We start from the raw sequence: 15,672 nt of genomic DNA on the forward strand, positions 1-15,672 counted from the left end.
GTCGCTTAACCAACTGAGCCACCCAGGCGCCCCGGCAATAAAATATTTTTAATTAAGGTGTATACATTTTTAAAGACATAATGCTATTGCATACTTCATAGATTATAATATAGTGTAAACATAGTTTTTATATGTACTGGGAAAACAAAAATTTCATTTTACTCTATTGTGATAATTGCTTTATTGCAGTGGTCTGGAACCAAGCCTGCAATATCTCCAAGGTATGCACGTGTCTTTCACATATGGATTTACCTCATTTTTAAAATTTTATTTATTTATTTATTTAAGATTTTTAAAATTTATTTGACAGAGACACAGGGAGAGAGGGAACACAAGCAGGGGGAGTGGGAGAGGGAGAAGCAGGCTTCCCGCTGAGCGGGGCTCGATCCCAGGACCCCGGGATCATGACCTGAGCCGAAGGCAGATGCTTAATGACTGAGCCACCCAGGCGCCCCGGATTTACCTCATTTTTAAAACAACTTTATGCATGGCCTGGGTGTGCCATAGTTAATTTAACCATTTCTCTATTGATGCGCATTTAAGGTTTTTGTGGTGTTTTGCGCCTCCAAACAGTGCTGCATTAAGCCTGCTTGCAAACAAATAAAGGCATTCTGTATCTGTTTATCTGCATAATAAATTCTTACAGATGGAATTGCTGAGTCAAAAATTTGTTAGGCCTGACTTTTGTTGGATATTACCAAATTGCTCTCGAAAAAGGAAATGCTAGGGAAGAAAAGTGCTACCCAAGCTTTAAAACTCATATTTCTTGTGAAGAATTCAGTTTTGAAAGAGAGGGTGGAAATGAAAAGTCAGCCTGATCTTTCCTTTTGCTGGGAATGCTTTTCCTTGCCCACACATTTTTAGGCATCAAATTCTCAGGCTCCTGTCCTCGGTGCTTGGTACAGACAGAATGTTCTAGATTTCAAGGCAAAAATCTGTGTGTGCTTAACTATCTCTCCACTCCCAGGCCCCCCTGCCCCCCATTCTCTGAGGGAAGGACTTCTGTTCTCTCTCTAACTTTCAGGATACATCGGCCTCATGCTTTTCTGGAATGGCCTCTCTTTGCTGCAGAGGTCCAGATTTCTCCCTGGGGGAGAAAGTCCCACAAGAGCATCTTCAAGTGGATATCTGAAGCCAGGGTCTTGCTAAGCGTCCACCAGCCTGGCCCAGGCCTTTCGGCTCCTCCTTGAATTCCTCCAGGCCCAGAAACAGCTGGGTGCCGCCAGTGTCCTTCTTTCTGCCTCCAACAAACTGATTTCCTTTTAGGGATGACTGCTCCACCAACCCCCAGCCAACCAGGAGCAGAAAACCCGATGACGAAGATAATAAATTGCGTCCAGGGCCACAGGCGAGGAGGGGGGAGGAATGACTCATGAGTCCCTACATCCTCCTGCTACATTCCAAGAGCTGCCTTCCTCAGGGCTTAAATCACTCCCTAAGAGCAACACCCCAACCAGACTGACCAGACGGCGGAGGAAGGCCAGTTGCTGTTTGCTGGCTGGGTGAGGGGGATGCAGTGAGGGCCCTGGCTGGACTTTTTTTTTCTCTGCGCCAGATCTTTTGAACCGGCTGGTGACCCTGGCTCCCCCTGGGAAGAAGGCACAGGGCAGGTCTGCTCTCAAGGGGCTCATGGTCTAGCCTCTAGGGACCCCTGTGCTATGCCTAGCCCACCGCCCTGGAGGGAGACAGACCTAATAGTGTGGTGACCCTGGGCGAGTCACTTCATCTCTCTGAACCTCAGTTTCTCCCCGACAAAATGGGAAAGAAGAATTTAGTACTGATCTTTAGGGTTGTTCGTAATTAATGAGGTAATTCATGTCCGGTGCTTAGCATGGAAGCCAGCGCACCTAAAGCACTTAATACTTGGTATTTAGTGCCACTGCTACATTCCTCTTGACAATTTTGCAAATAAAAAATTAGGAAACATGGTCCGGCTGTGGCTGTCACCCCTGCCGATGATCTGTAATAATAATAGTGAACTTTTATGTGGAGCGTACTGTGTTGTAGGGCTTTATGTATGTTGACTCATTTAATCCTGCCAGACCCCACGAGTAGCTATGCAATAGATTCTATTATTATTGTCCCCATCTTCTGCGTGAATATACCGAGGCATGGAGAGGTTGAAGAGCTGGCCCCTAGTTAGTAAATAACGGAGCCAGGATTCAGACCCAGGTCGTCAGCTCTAAAAGCTACTTTCTTAACCACTATTATCATCCTGCTTCTCAGTTTATGTTTGTACGTTTCTATAAGACCGTTTTCCGAAGTTACAGCAGTTAAGTGACATTTATTTTCTTCTTTTTGCTTGCATTGAGAAAAATGTTGGTTTTTCTTATAATAGCAACATAGCATTATTTAAAAAATTGAAAAATACAGAAGAGGAAGGTCAAAGTATTTGTCTACAGTACTACCACCTGACCAGTGGTCTAGATAAAGGCTGGTTCTTTTTTGTTTTCTGTACTTTATGGACAGTGGTATCCTCCTGTGTGTGACGACTGGGTAGCTCATGTCACCTGTAACTCTCTGTTTAAGTTTGACAAGAGTCAAGCTGGTCTATACCCTGCTTACCTGTACGATTCCTTGGAGCTTGTGCTCGGATGTTACAGGAATAGCAAATTGCTAAAAGTTTCTCAATTATTTTCTTGTTTTGTGAAGTGACACATGGTTCACAGACTCATGCTGGTCTATGAATCATACTCTAAGCAGCACTGACCTGGACAAACACTGTTTACATTTTAACATACTTATTTCCAGTATTTTTCTATGTTTTTTTGTTTGTTTATTTTTAGTCTGTATGCACATTTCTTTTGCTCACTACCCTTCTCATTACAATGTTACTGTAAACTATTCTTGAGTATAATCTTTTTAAAAATTTGTTTGTTGTTTTTAAAGATTTTATTTATTTATTTGACAGAGAGAGACAGCGAGAGAGGGAACACAAGCAGGGGGGAGCTGGAGAGGGAGAAGCAGGCTCACCGATGAGCAGGGAACCCGATGTGGGGCTCGATCCCAGGACTCTGGGATCATGACCTGAGCCGAAGTCAGTCGCTTAACTGACTGAGCCACCCAGTCGTCCCAGTTTAAGTATAATCTTTAATGACAATAGTAATATTCCATCTGGAAGATGTACCATAGATTACTAACCTAGTCCCTTTTTCATGGGGTTTGGTATGTTTCCAGTTAATTGCCATGATAAAAATATGATGGTGAATAGTTTTAGTATAATTACTTTTCCATATTTAACATTATTGCCATAGGGTAGATTTCCTAGTATGGAATGACTGGGTCAAACAATATAAAGCCTTTTAAATGTCTTTTTTTTTTTAAGATTTTATTTATTTATTTGACAGAGAGAGAATGAGAGAGAGAGAGAGAGCACATGGGAGGGGGGAGGGTCCGAGGGAGAAGCAGACTCCCTGCCGAGCAGGGAGCCCGATGCGGGACTCGATCCCGGGACTCCAGGATCATGACCTGAGCTGAAGGCAGTCGCTCAACCAACTGAGCCACCCAGGCTCCCCAAGCCTTTTAAACTTCTTGTTAGATATTACCAAATTACCTTTTTTTTTTTAAAGATGTTATTTATTTATTAAAGAAAGAGAGCAGGGGAGGGGGAAGAGGAAGAGAATCTCCAGCAGGCTCCACGTTGAGCGAGGAACCCAATGCAGGGCTTGATCCCACAACTGTGAGATCATGACCTTTGGTGAAGTCAAGAGTCAGATGCCCAACCGACTGAACCACCCAGGGGCCCCCCAAATTACTTTCTAAAAGGGATGTGCCAATATGTGCTTTCCAGAGTAGTCTGAAGTGTGCCTGTTACTACATCCTTTTCTGCATTCAATATTATCATTTAATTAAGGGACCAATCTTAATTATTTTGAGTTTCTTTGATTACTGATGAGGTTGAACATTTTCCACACTTGTAGCCATTTATATTTACTCTTTGGTTTTATACCCAGTTGAGCACTAGAATAAAATATTATGACTTGGCACAGATTTCACACTACTTTAGACTGGAAGCCAAGTAAACCTGTATATAAAGTCTGTAACTGTTGATGTATGGTATCTCCATTATTGAGGTCTTTCCCCTTTTCTCTGCTGCCAGAATTGGGGGATGCTTTTATATGATCTTTTTTTTTTTTTTTAAAGATTTTATTTATTTTTTCATGAGAGTGAGAGAGAGAGAGAGGCAGAGGGAGAAGCAGACTTCCCGCAGAGCGGGGAGCCCGATGCGGGACTCGATCCCAGGACTCCGGGATCATGACCTGAGCTGAAGGCAGTCGCTTAACCAACTGAGCCACCCAGGCGCCCGCTTTTATATGATCTTTATGGTGGTCCTCATCTTTAGAAAAATCCGTCTGAATGCATACCTAATACCATGTACCAATAATGTAGCAAGTATATGGTCTGAATATTTGTGTTCCGCCCCCACGCCCCGAATGCATATGTTGAAATCCTAACCCCCAGGTGATGGGTTAGTCTCTGGGGCCTTCGGGAGATCATTTGGGGGAACTTAGTGCCTTGATAAAAGAGGCTCCAGAGAGAGCCCTTGGCCCTTCCACCATGGGAGGACATAGGAATGGGGTGCTGGCTATGAACCAGGAAGCAGGTTCTCGCCAGACATACCCATGGTGGTACCTCGGTCTTGAACTTCCTAGCCTCCAGCACTGTGAGAAATGTATTTCTGTTGTTTCGAAGCCATACAGGCCATGGTGTATTGTTGTAACGGTGCGCAGGGACGGACACAGGGACTTATTGCCCATATGTCCTCGGCTATGTTTTCTCTCTCCTTTTTCCTTTCTCTCTTTCTCCTTTTGTTTTTTGGACCTATTTAGGAAGTATTGCATGCTAGCTTGAATGAATCAGTTTTTTTTTTTTTTTAAAGATTTTATTTATTTATTTGAGAGAGAGAGAATGAGAGACAGAGAGCATGAGAGGGAGGAGGGTCAGAGGGAGAAGCAGACTCCCCGCTGAGCAGGGAGCCCGATGCGGGACTCGATCCCGGGACTCCAGGATCATGACCTGAGCCGAAGGCAGTCGCTTAACCAACTGAGCCACCCAGGCGCCCTTGAATGAATGAGTTTTTGAAACTACTGATCCATTGGAATTTCTGATGTACTTTTATGAATTATGAGCAAAATAGGAAGACCTTTTGAAATCTGGATGATTTGGGGAAATTCTAGATGCCTGAACTCAAACATTTAACCGTATTCCTGTGTATGTGAGCAGTGTGGGCCAAGCAAGGCCTGAGGAGTGACGAGGCAATTTGGGCTGGAGTCTAGCACTGAATGCTCACCTGTATTTCCCCCAAAGGGACTTGTTGAGGACTTGTTTGCTTTTTAATAACATTAGGAGGTATTTATCCATAAGGCAGGGATATCTCTGTATGCCCCAAAGTGTGCCCTTTCAAAGTATATGACGATGGCAGAGTGTAGTGGTAATGGTGGGACCAAGGTATTTCCCTGCAGCCGATTTCCCCCTTGACAAGTCTCGGGTCCCCTCCCTGGCTCAGTAGATATTTTTAGACAATGCAAAAGACCATAATTGGAACCTATAGTGACCTGATAGGCAAAATAATTAAGCTAGCTAAAATATGTGGATATTAATGGAATTTAGAAAGAAAGTTTATCTAATTTTATATGTAGGAAAGCTCTTTTTTTTTTTTTTTTTAAAGATTTTATTTATTTATTTGACAGAGAGAGACACAGTGAGAGCAGGATCACAAGCAGGGGGAGAGGGAGAGGGAGAAGCAGGCTTCCCGCGGAGCAGGGAGCCCGATGCGGGGCTCGATTCCAGGACCCTGGGACCATGACCTGAGCCGAAGACAGACACTTAACGACTGAGCCACCCAGGTGCCCCTGTAGGAAAGCTCTTAATAAGTGTCCACAAAAAAGCATACTATGTTCAAATTAGTTCAGAAAAGCTAGGTTAAAAGAGCTTCATTTTTTCCTATTAAAGCTTATTACACTCTCTGATTTTCCAAAGCAGCAGCAAAGTAAGATATAGTATTCAGTTTTTCCAAACTTCTTTTGCCTATGGGATCGTATTTTTCAAGAAGCTCCTACTAACCCCTTGCAAAATAGTTCTTTGCAGCATACAACAGACCATGGAAAATGCTGGAACCAGGCCAGTTTCTGTGGCATTGATGTTCACATTGGTCATGAATCTTGGGGATCCCTGAAGCTGGGGATCATTGTCCTGAAGCACAGATCATTTGTGAAATGGGAGTGATAGCTCATACTTTGTAAGGGTTGGTTTTTGTTTTTGTTTTTTTAAAGATTTTATTTATTTATTTGAGAGAGAGAGAGTGAGAGAGAGCCCATGAGAGGGGGGAGGGTCAGAGGGAGAAGCAGACTCCCCACCGAGCAGGGAGCCTGATGTGGGACTCGATCCAGGGACTCCAGGACCATGACCTGAGCCGAAGGCAGTCGCTTAACCAACTGAGCCACCCAGGCGCCCATAAGGGTTGGTTTTTGAAATGTAGTTCTTCGCCTACCAGCCCTTCTTCATGTCCGATGGTAGATCAATAACCTTTGGGGAGCAATAGGGTTGGGAAACCATGATCCCACGTCCAGTCTTTAATGGCACTAAAAGTGTTTCTTCCTCTTACTAAATAGACCACGATCAAGGCAGCCCCGTATGTGGAGACATTTTACACATCTCTGGTTAGAGGACAATATCGCACAGTCATTAAGGAGAATACTCTCTCAGGGGTATGACCGCCTGTGCCTAATCCAGCCTTGCCACGGAGTGAACTATGTGGCTTGGGGCCCTTAGTGAACCCATCATAATCCTTAAGTTCCCTAGCTATAGGATAAGGATAATTTCACCCGCTAGGATTGACGTTGGGAATAAAAATGCGTGTAAAGTGCTGGGGCGCCTGGGTGGCGCAGTCGTTAAGCATCTGCCTTAGGCTCAGGTCACGATCCCAGGGTTCTGGGATCAAGCCTCTCATCGGGCTCCCTGCTCAGCAGGGAGCTTGCTTCTCCCTCTGCCTGCTGCTCCCCCTGCTTGTGCTCTCTCTCTCTCTCCCTGACAAATAAATAAATACAATCTTAAAAAGAAATGCGTGTGAAGTGCCTAGAGCCCCGGGTGTTAGCCGAGGTCCTGGTGGGAAGAGTTGGCCCACTCTCAGAGCAGTGTGGGAATGAAGGGACCTTTACAAAGCTGTGGGTGGGGTGGAAGGGAACCAGCGAGGGTGAGGCACCCCAGGACTGACAAGAGCAGGGAACACGGACTACCCTGAGGCCTTCTGGGACATGGGAACGGGGTGCTGACCCGCTGCTGGGGACAGAGCTGTGGCTGGAGGAGAGTGACAGTCCCTGCCGGTTCATGGCCCAGCAGGGAGGGGCCCAGGAGTGAACGTTCTACCGCATCCCATGACTGAACCCAACCATGGCAGAGAGGGGATGTGGAGTGGCAGATGGATAGCTCACATGGGAAGAGCTCAGTTCATGCTGACTAATTTTGATGGGTACTGTGCCATTCATTTCCATTTTGAACTTGGTTACTTACTACCTGTGTCACTTTTGGAAAATTGAAAATGACCTGACCTCCTTGTGCCCCAGCTTCCCACTCTCTCCACAGAGGACATACTAACTGGTGCCTTTCTTGTGACGTCAGATAACGAGTACCTGTCGGTGCCTGGCACATAATGAGCTCTGAGTACATGTGAAGGGTGGAGCTGTTCCATTCCACTTTGCCGCACGTAATGCACGTGTACGCATAAGAACAAGCTCATTTTCCTCCGGGGTCTGGCCTTCTATCTGAAAGCTTAATACCTTTCTGATCTCGTGATTCAGTGGCTGAGTCTCCATTCCGGACCTCAACCCAGTCCCAGAAACCTGAACACCTTTTTCTGATGCTTCTGGTAACTTTTCTGTAATGTACTTGGCACAGCTGAGAAGGTTACTTCTCAGTCCCTCTCTACAGCCCGTGGTTAGCTCTGCCCCTTAAATCTTTGTGAAGTACAGGTCATCAAGCCCAAAAGCACAAGTCTCAGCTTCCCACCTCCCTTCCTCCCCACAGAGACCAGTATGGGGCAGCTCTAAGGTGTGGTTGTCTTTTCTGTTTCCCTTCCCTCCCTTTCTTTTCCAGGGCTTCACTGTGAAACCCCTACTCCATTCTGCCTTCTGCTTTCCCCCCTCGTCCCCCTCCTCTGCTATTTCTGTTAATTAATTGAGGGAGGAGGGGCAGGAGGAATCCTCTGGCTTTTTCAGCTTTGTCATGAGCAGCCAGAGGACTTGGTTTTGAGGTCACCAGGACGTGGAGCAGGGGCCCTGATTTGTGCGCTAGTGGATGGGAGGATACCACGCGACCTTTAAGGACGCTGCTTCCCGGAGGCTTCCACATGCTGAGGATAGGAGTGCCCTCCCCTTCCAGTGCCCAGCCAGTGCTTTGAGCATTTCAGCTATGCCGGAGGGATTGGGATGTGGTGGGACCCAGAGAGTATCAGCCAAATACTTGAAGTACGGTGTCAGCATTTATGCAGTGGGGATGGGGAGAAACTGTGATTTATATAAATAAAGCTAGTAAGCCTATTTATATTAAAACTAGGGGATTACATGTGTTTATTTCATGTGAGTTTCTGAACTAAGCAAGATCTTGGAAACACAGTAAAGGAGTTAAAATTTAGTTATTCAAACACATTATTTATTCCCACAAAATGGCTCACAATGTCTAGGGTGATTTTAGAATTTCAGCTGATCTGGACCTGCTGACTTTAGATTCCTGTGAGCCGGCTGGTTTCGGGGTTGGTGGCCCTGTGTGGCCTCTAGTTACACCTTGCAGCTTGCAAACATGTTCACTCAACATAGCTTTCAGAGTGGAGTCTGCCTTTTTTATCCCCTGCCACGAAATGCACGATCTTCTTTGACAGAAGTGGGACCAATTTCTATTTTACCAGCTATGGAAGAAGCAGAATGTGGAAACCTGACTTAACTGTTACCATGTTTCCAATTTATTCCAGGGAGTTGTAGCATTTCTTATAAACTTGCATCCCAGGTGGCTGCCCAACTAGCGTATGATTTAATATGGCTCTTTTTTTTTTTTTAAGTTGGGAAAATGCTTAGGAGATGTGCCAAGATCTCAGTTATGGCCTATGTGCAGTGTGTTTATTCATTTGTTCAGCAAACACTGGGTATCATTCCAGCCTGGATTACCATTGGGTCTTGGGGTTGCAGGCTATAGCAGAATACTCTGGGGGCACTTGTGCTTGGGGGTGCAGGGCTCATAATTTGGGGGGAGATCAGCTCATTTGTTGCAGAGATGCTGGTACAGCAGGGTCCAGTTCCCTGGACGTGCTAAGGAGGGCATCAGGGTCCAGTCCTAAAGGGCTTCAGGAATATGCTCCGTCTGGGCAGACCCAGGAGGATAAAGAGGGAAAGCCCTTGGTGCTGGAAGCCAGTCCAAAAACTCCAAGTTGCCGGCAGGGAGAACTGCTCTTGGATCCTAAGTCTTCTGCCGTGGGGCCATCCCTTCATGGGTACAGAGACAGCAGCTGGCCAGGGCCTTATGCCTATAATTAGGTGGGGACTGGAGAAGCTGCTGAGAGTGGAAAGAGCACTGAACTTGGCTCCATTTGGGACCGTGTGGGTGGCCCCGCTTGCTTCCAGCTGTGGAGCTTGAGTCATCAAGTTCTTTGGACATGTGGCAGAGCCCGGAGCCACCTCGGTCCTGGCATCTGACCCTGCCATCCTCATCTTCTCTGGAGCTTAATGATTCCGTTGTCTGCAGTCACTGAGGAAGGCTGTGGAAGGCCGGGGAGAAGACCCCATGATGTAATTGTCACGGTGCTCACACGGTCCGCGTGGGAGAGTGATGAGAATCACTCACCTGTGCCTCGTTTTACGGTTTACGAAGGAGAGACTCGGGGCTGCGTCAGCTACCAGTGGGCACCTGTGTCCCAACCACTCAGCCCCTCTTAGCCTTAGTCTCCTCATTTATGATACAGGGATGATAAAAGTTACTGCCTTGCCCATTTAATGGGTTTTTCCTTCAAGAGAGTAAAGGAAGGGGCGGGAAGCAGAATGGGACACACTAGAAAGTGGGGCTGGGACAGGCCTGGAGGAAAGGCCAAGAATAAAATGTTCGACTTGAGTAGCAGGTGAGATGGCCACTTAAAATTTCACAGTGTCTCTGGCAAATCGTATAGTAATTATGTTTTCCCTGATTACATAAGGAACACATGCTTAGAGTAAAAAATTTAGGAAAAAATATTAAGCATAGAGACATGTTAAAATAAACCCTAGTCTTTTTCACTGTTAATATTTGGATATGTTTTCTTTTCTTGCGTCGTTCATATACCTACTATTTTAACCGACTGAGCCACCCAGGCACCCCTCATATATCTACTATTTTAATAAAATTAGAATCATGCTATAGATTCATTAATGAGACCCAGGCTCTTTAAATGTAATTTCCACATATATATGTTTTTAGCTTTGTTTTTACAAAACTGGAATCATACTGTTTATCAGTGAGGGGTCTCCAGAGAAACAGAACCAATTGGGGATATATATATGTATACGTATTTATACCCATACACTTATATGCTCATATACATATGCATATACATATCAAGAGGTACAGATACACACATGCACAAACACATGTATAAGGAGATATATTTTAAGGGGTTGGTTCACATGAGTCTAAAGGCTGGCATGCCTGAAATCTGAGGCAGCAACTTGGGAACTCGAGTGGAAGTTAAGGCTGCAGTCTTGAGGCCAAATTCTATTGTCTTAGGGAAATCTCAGTTTTCACTTGTAAGGCCTGCAGCTGATTAGATGAGGCCCACCTACACTGCAGAGTGTACTTTCCTTTACTCAAAGTCAGCCAGTTGTAGATGTTGACTACATGTACAGAACACCTTCACAGCAGCATCTGGTGTTGGATTCAATAACTGGGTACTATAAGCTAGCCCCGTTGATACATAAAACTGACCATCACATACCACATACCCCAATTGTATTTTGATTGTTTTACTTTGCATGTCGTGAATATTTTTCCATAGCATGAAACATTTTATAAGAACTTGATACTTACTGGTTTTTTCACCCAATGACTTGACCATGATTTATTTAGGAACTTCCAGTTGTCAAATATTTAGGTTTTATCAAGTTTTCCTATAGCTTTAACATCATGATAGACATCTTTGGGTGCATTTTCTTTTCTTCTCTTTTTCAAGATTTATTTTTTTACGGTGGGGAGGGGCAGAGGGAGAGGGAGAGAGAAAATCTCAAGCAGACTCTCTGCTGAGCGCAGAGCCCGATGCGGGGCTGGATCCCACAACCCTGAGATCATGACCTGAGCTGAAACCAAGAGTCGGATGCTCAACCAACCAAGTCACCCAGGTGCCACAGTGCATTTTCTTTTTACATATTCCTTATTAGTTCCTAGAATATATCATTGATGGGGAATTAGTGGGTCAAAGGTTATGGAGATTTTAAGGCTTTTGATATACATTGCTAAGTTTTCTCTAGGACCATGCTTTTCAGGCTGGAATCCCTGCACTGGCATAGCTGGGTCGCTCCTGAGAAAGGCAGATTCTTGGGCCTTTCCCTAGACCTACTGAATCAGAATCTGGATTTTAGGTAGATCCCCATGTGACTTGTATGCACCCCACAGTTTGAGAGGCACTGCCCAAGAAAATCTCTACCATGCTAGGGTCTGAATGTTGGTGTCCTCCAAAAATACATCTGTTGAACCCCTAATGTCTGATGCAATGTTATTAGTAGGTGGGAACTTAGGGAGGTGCTTATGTCATGAGGGTGGATGAATGGGATTAGTCCCTCATAAGAGGCTCCAGAAAGATCCCTCGCCGCTTCCGTCGTGTGAGGACATAGGGAGAAGGGAAGAGCTATGAACCAGGAAGAAGGCCCTCACCAGTGAACTTGACCTTGCTGGTGCCTTGATCTTGGACTTCCAGCCTCTAGAACTGTGACCTATAAACTTCTGTTGCTTCTAAGCCACCCAGTCTTGGGTATGTTGTTATAGGAGCCTGAATGGACTGAAATATACCAGAAGTATATAGAGACTTGTTTTACTTCACTCTCATCAAAACTGGGCATTGTGTTTTTCTCTTTGTTAATTTGCTACCCCCAAATGATATTCTGTTGTTGTTTTGATTTTTGTAACAAATTGATTGAAGAGGCGGGCTACTAGAGGCATTCAACCAGGAAAAACTTTTTTTTTTTTATTTGAGAGAGAACGAGAGACAGAGAGCATGAGAGAGGGAGGAGGGTCAGAGGGAGAAGCAGGCTCCCCGCCGAGCAGGGAGCCCGATGCGGGACTCGATCCCGGGACTCCAGGATCATGACCTGAGCCGAAGGCAGTCGCTTAACCAACTGAGCCACCCAGGCGCCCAAGGAAAAACTTTTTATTTTGCAAGCACAGCCTTAAAATATGCCCTGTGGTATCTTAGGTGGATTGCATGACTTTCCAGTCTCTTCCAGCTAGCAGGGCAGTCTCATTTAGGTCATTATGTAGGTGTGGCGGTCTAGTCCGGTCTGAAATCAACACTGCAGTTTCCCGTCCAACTCCGTGCTCCGCCCCCGCCGCGTGCTTGGCTTCCCCCGACCCAGGCACCCGTGGTGGGGCCCGGGGGAGTGGCCGGTGGGCCTGGCGGGGCCTTTCACATGTGCGGCGCCACCTCCTCCTGTTGCTACTCTCCGTGGCAGGGGTGCGGAGGACTATGTTGAGAAGGGACAAGAGTCTTCCAGTATTCGTGCTATCATAATACTCTCCCGATTACTGCTGGCTTGCTGGCTCATGGCTGATGCCCCGTGTTGGCTTCTTCAGAGGCCCCCGTAAGGAATTTTTAAAGAGCTCTTCAGTGTGGTTAGCTGGGTTGGGATTTCAGCCTCCGGAGCCCACGATGCGGTGGCCTGCCCTGACATGTGTTAAAATAATGGCGCTCAGGACAACTATTGCTGTCACCCACAGAGAAACCTGATGACATCTGTTTGGACTCCCCACAAATGACAGCAAAGTGAACCAAAAATTCTGATGTTTCAAATGTATGCAGCTGATTAGACTATGGAAGGATCAGCTCCTGTGGAGGTTGGAACCATCTTTTGTCTTTTTTTTTTAAGGCTGATTCCTGAGGCCTCAATTGTGCATTGGATATCTTCAGGAAAAAATGGTGACTCCATCAGGCATTGCAGGTGGAATGGACGCTAGGGGAAGGCTTTAGAAATACGGACTGTTAGTCTTTGGAGTTGCAGAGCTTGTCTCCTCTAAGGGATATTCTTCAAGGTTTCATTTAGATCATGCTTGGTGAATCAAAAATTCTTTCCAGTCAGCTTTTCTTTTCTTTTTTTTTTTCCTCGGCGGGAGAGAGAGGAAGAGTGGGAGGGGGCCAGCAGGGCAGGGGGAGAGGGAGAGAGAGAGAATATTAAGCAGGCTCCACGCCCATTGTGGAGCCCCACTCAGGACTCGGTCTCACGACCCTGAGATCATGACCTGAGCCAAAATCAAGAGTTGGACGCTTAATGGGCCAAGCCACCCAGGCGCCCCTCCAGCCAGCTTTTCAAGTTGTCTTCTAAAATCAGGAAACTATAACTATTCACTTCGCGGCTTGCTTCGGCTCCAGGTACAGGTCACCATTCCCAGGGTTTTTTCTTCCCTCTTGGTTGCTTTCATCCCCTCCCGGATGTTCCCAGCTGCCCAAATGATCCACAGCACGACGTCCTCACAGCCTGGAGTGTTGGCTTCTGCCTGTGTCATCCTCACTCAGGGTATGCACCTCTTAGTCCCCTTGAAGGCCCTTAGCATGAGGGCAGTGCTAAATCCAAGGGAGCAGAGCCCCAGCAGAAGGCTTTGCGGTGTGGAGTGCTGGTGGTTGGAGGCCTTTCGGCACCCGAGCCACCTCGTAGAGAACAGGTCTTCCTGCTGTCCAGTCCAGCTACCTTCCACTGCTAAAATAAATCTGCCTAAAATATGGGCTTCTATCCTGCTCCAGAATCTGCCAGGACTCCCCATCCTTCTAAAAGATAAAGTATAAATTCCTCAGTCCAGCTTTTAAGACCTCCAGTGTCTGAATTATTTTCCTTTGCTTCCTCATGTGCACCTGCTGCTGATTGTCTTCACACACGTCGGGCCAATATGAAGGTCTGTGCCTTTGCTCATGCACGCCTCTCTACCTCCCACCCCCCACTCGCCCAGCGCTGCTAGTTAAACCCAGCTGCTGTGGCCCCCACTGTGCCATCCCATGTCTGGCCCTGCAGCCCTTCCTGTCATAGCAGTGAACCCTGGCTCGTATGCCTTCTGGTATGTCTGATTGTTTCATGTTTTGGATTGGCTTCCTTGACTTGATTAGGAATTTCTGGTTTGCAGTGACCATGTCTCTCCTTGTCTCAGTGCCTTCCTGGCCAAACACACAGACCATACTCGGTTATGCCCCTTGATTGATTGGGATATGGCAGCCTGGTCAGCTGGCCTGTGGTGCCGTTTCACTGAGTAGGGGACTGCTTGAGAGCTGGTCCCGGGCTTTCCAGCCCTGCACATCCCCCTAAGCTGTGGGTTTCTGATGGGAAGCTTGGGGGGTGGTTCCTTGAGAAGCTAGGTGTAGAACATGGCCTGCCTTGGAATCCTAGCTGATGAGCTCTGGAAACTTCATTTCCTCATCTACGTAGTTCAGATCTGTTCACTTAATAAATATGTATTGAGTGCCTACTATGTGCCAAGAGCTATTTTAGGAGTTGAGAGTATAGCACTGAGTAGGATAGAGATCTGAACAATGCGAGAGGGCCAGCAATGTGACAATCTTGGGAGTAAACGTTGAGGAAGGAGGGCTCAGTAGGTACAACTGCAGAAGTTCAAGGAACTAGCAGGAGGCCCACAATGGCTGAAACATGGAGGTCGAGGGGAGGCTGGCAGGAGATGGGGCTGGGAGTTGGGCCCAGGCTGGATTCCCCAGGGCCTCACAGGGCCATCAGAAAATGCTGTGCGTTCTCCCCAAAGACTTATGGGGAGCCAATAGAGGATTATAGCAGGTGAGCAACACAATCTGGTTTTAATTAACAGAGCCTGCTTCATTGAACATAAACTACAATTGAATGAGATAGTGCACGTAAGGTGCCTAGTGGTGTGCCTGGTACACAGTAAGTGCTTGATAAGTAGTAATTATTATTTTCCTATTGTGGAGAAAAATGGTTACCTCCTATAGTTTGACCTTAAAAGATGAAGTTTGTGATAGGCTGACGAATGGCGCGCCCAGGACGTCCATGTCCTAGTCTCCGGAACCTGTACGTACATTAGCTTGCATGGCAAGGGAGAATTGGGGTTGCAGGTGAGATTAAGATTGCTAACCAGCTGACCTTAAAATAGGGAGAGCATCCTGGATTATCCAGGTGGGTCCAGTGTAATCGCATGGGTCCTTAAAAGTGAAAGAGGGAGGCAGAAGAGAGTCCGAGGGAGACATGACCATGGAAGGTCAGAGAGATGCACCATTACTGCCTTCGAAGATGGTGTAGGGGCCAAGAACCAGAAATGCTGGAGGTCACTGGAAGCTGGAAGAGGTGAGGCAATGGATTCTCGCCGAAAGCCTCCCGAAGGGAATGCAGCCCTGCCAACATCTTGATTTTAGCCCAGTGAGACCCATTTCGATTTCTGACTGCCGGACTTGTAAGATAAGAAATCTGTGTTGCTTTTAGCCACGAAATATGTGGTGATTTG

At 46.4% G+C, this 15,672-nt stretch overlaps 1 protein-coding gene and 1 long non-coding RNA gene across 2 annotated transcripts in view; both read left to right on the forward strand.

Annotated features, from left to right (window-relative positions):
• The window catches only part of PARVA (parvin alpha), a 177,766-nt gene that overhangs the window by 18,983 nt on the left and 143,111 nt on the right, over positions 1–15,672 (forward strand). The window lies entirely within an intron of this gene.
• The window catches only part of LOC129046357 (uncharacterized), a 56,623-nt gene that overhangs the window by 18,488 nt on the left and 22,463 nt on the right, over positions 1–15,672 (forward strand). The window contains exon 1 of the long non-coding RNA XR_010407018.1: positions 1–15,672. This exon is cut by the window's left edge and continues 18,488 nt beyond it; it is cut by the window's right edge and continues 12,589 nt beyond it. This is a non-coding gene — a long non-coding RNA (uncharacterized LOC129046357).

This window comes from Mirounga angustirostris, unplaced genomic scaffold (genome assembly GCF_029215605.1).
Source record: "Mirounga angustirostris isolate CCGP_5_RB_7025 unplaced genomic scaffold, mMirAng1.0.hap1 SCAF_13, whole genome shotgun sequence".
NCBI classification, from domain to species: Eukaryota; Metazoa; Chordata; class Mammalia; order Carnivora; family Phocidae; genus Mirounga; species Mirounga angustirostris.